Source organism: Morus notabilis, unplaced genomic scaffold, assembly GCF_000414095.1.
Source record: "Morus notabilis unplaced genomic scaffold, ASM41409v2 Scaffold471, whole genome shotgun sequence".
NCBI lineage: Eukaryota > Viridiplantae > Streptophyta > Magnoliopsida > Rosales > Moraceae > Morus > Morus notabilis.
Window position 1 is genome coordinate 16,633 of NW_010365442.1, and position 2,986 is coordinate 19,618.

Consider the following 2,986-nt stretch of genomic DNA (forward strand, 5'->3'; position numbering starts at 1 on the left):
TTTTTTTTTTTGTTGATACATAGTGTGTGGAGATATATTTTTACTAGCTGTCGAACTCTTCTTTAGGTTTATGTTACGTGCTCCTTCTTTTTCCCTTGAGAAAAGTTTTATTTTGTATTTTTTTCCCCTTCTTTTCCTTCATGGGATGAATAGAAGATTATAATACTAAATGAAATTATTCGGACTCTTTTTCCTTTCGTTTGTTTTTTGTTTTGGGTCTTTTGATATTTTTTTAAAATGTTGATATTTCGTTGATTGCTGGTCTTTGTTGATGGTATTTATGAGTAATTAAGTTTAGTCAATCATGCTTTCTTTCTTAGTGTGTTGCAATTTGTGCAAGTTTTCCATTTATTATTATTATTTTAAATTTATTACTTTACTCTAATTTATCTCGGATGCCTCATTAGCCCGTTTGTTATAGAGGCTATGAACATCCATTCCTAAGTTATCCCTAACCCTGATTTATTTAGTATTAATTTATTGAGATCCTACTCTAAACTTAAATATTCAAGTGTTACTTTAAATTTATATCAGAAATTGTTCATTCTGCATATTTTCTTAATCTTGATGTAATTTGTCAATACTAATAAGGAGGCCTATTAGAGAAAATTTTAAAAAATATATACAAATAATAGGAACTCTTAACTATAATTCAAATATTTTTAATACCAGCTCATATAACGGGTGAATTACTATTCTTTTTATTGTCACGTGTTTACAAAATTGTGACGCCAATTAATATTAAAAGATTTGCATGTACTTGTATAATATTGCGGAGCATGTTCTATTTGTGGAAAAGTTCCGGATGAGATTACTGATTATATGCTGGAAATTTTTAGACGGCCGGGCCAGAAAGTAAGAATATCCAAGAGAAGCAAAAGGTATAAGACGCGAAAAGATAGAAACTAATTTTGCTCAGGAGAAACCAGAATTCTTTCTCTTTTTTATTATTATTATTTTTTTGGTAAAAGAGAGACCAGAATTCATCGACCGTGATATGTTACTGACAATGGAGGGATCAACGGCTAGCAATAAACCATATATATACAATTATCAAAATGAAGTACCAACTTCAATGGAGGAATTAATAGCTGCATCCACGTGTTCAACTATAGTATAACATATATTAATTAAGCCTTAATTTTCCATGAAAAATTCAGACTGATGATGTCCTTTTTTTTTTTGGGTTAATTAATAAGAAATATATATAATATTTATGCACGTACATGTATTACTGATACAATTTCAATTAGCTTTATCTTTTATCTTCTTGTGTGCATGGTTAGATTTATTAGAGCTATTTAGATTTATATTAGGATTTATTTATTTCTTTTACTAATACAGGTAGAATAGTCTCGTACTCCTTACGGCTAGGGGTGTAATTTGGCCGGATAGGGTCGGGTTGAGCCGAAAAATTGAGCCGACCCGTTCAGTGTGGGTTGAGAAAATTTTAGGCCGTAACACTCTCTTAAGCCCACAAACCCACAACCTTTCAGGTGACCTCGAGTAGGCTCGGGTTACTCGGGTTGGTGAAAACCAATTTTAATCTATGACTTCATACCTCTTTTAACAGTCCAAAAGCATAAAATTCATAAACAGTCCATAAGCATTAACATAACATCAAACATACTTCTTAACAGTCAATAAAGTCCAGAAATAAAATTAACAATATGTCAAATAAACAATTCATATAGAGATAGTCTAGCAAAATAGATTTAGGAATTTATGGTTACACACCTAAAATCGGGTCGGGTCGGGGAGAATCAGGTTCAAAATGCCCGCCCGGGTCGGACGGGTTAGAAAACGAATTTTAAAAAAACCATACGCTTTCAGGTCGGGTCGGGTCAGACGGGTTATTTGGGTTTGGACTCATTTCTTACACCCCTACTTACGGCTATATCCTCATCAGCTTATTTATCGTAGTGTTTTACTGCAATTGTATTAATAAGAAACCCTAATCTCTTTATCAGCTTTTCTATTTTGCATTTAATAAAAATCTCACACCTTAAATAAAAACAAAGGGAATATATCAATAGGAACAAAGTCTAACCATAAAAAGGGTGTTATAATATAATTACCATGAAAAGAGTTATATGTAAAAGTGGAAGTTTTTATCCTTGAGAAAAATAACCGTCTCTCTAAATTAGCGACATTACTACCTCGGACGACTTTCTTAATGCTAATCGTTAGGGCCTTGAACGCTATCCATATCCATAATCCACTGGATTTTCCAAAGGGCCACTCTCTAAAACTGTCATTATGTTATTTACAAAGAAAGATTAATTAAGGGTAAAAGAAGGAAATAGCTTACTTCTAGGAGGGAACAAAATATAGCCCGAATTAAAAAAAAAAAATGGTCAAATTTTGTCTTACAAAAGGGCTTGTTTTTCTTTAACAAATTAAGAAAGTGAGCAACCAACATCAAGGAACTCATGAAGTGTACATCCAAACAACCACTAGAGGTTTACCAAATTCAGAAATTAATTCAATCCGTTCCGTCGAATCTGGACCGAATTGGATTGGATTGAATTAGATGGATTTTGAATCCATAATGAATTGAGATTTTCCAAAACCAAAAGTTACAAATTAGATTACATGTTGAGTATCTCACAATCCGTGAAATCCGTGAATCTAAAACTATATATATCACATAAACTTATATCTATGTATATTTTGAGATTTTTAATAAATATATGTACCTAATAAATGGCTGCATAAATTTCTATTACTGTTAAAGGCCAATTAAGAATGTTGTTGATGAGCCTAATTGACTTAAATCAGAGGAAACACTTCACACAGTCGTGCATTCCTTACAAACCTCACCCGTGACAATCTCTCATGCTTCTTTTCCTCTCTTCTCCTCAGTTCTTATTTCTTAAAGCTATGACACTCAATCACATAGCACATCCGTGAATTCGCGAACTCTGATGTTTTCGATTGAAAAACAGATTGAATTACAGATTAATTCCTGATCCATATAATTTTA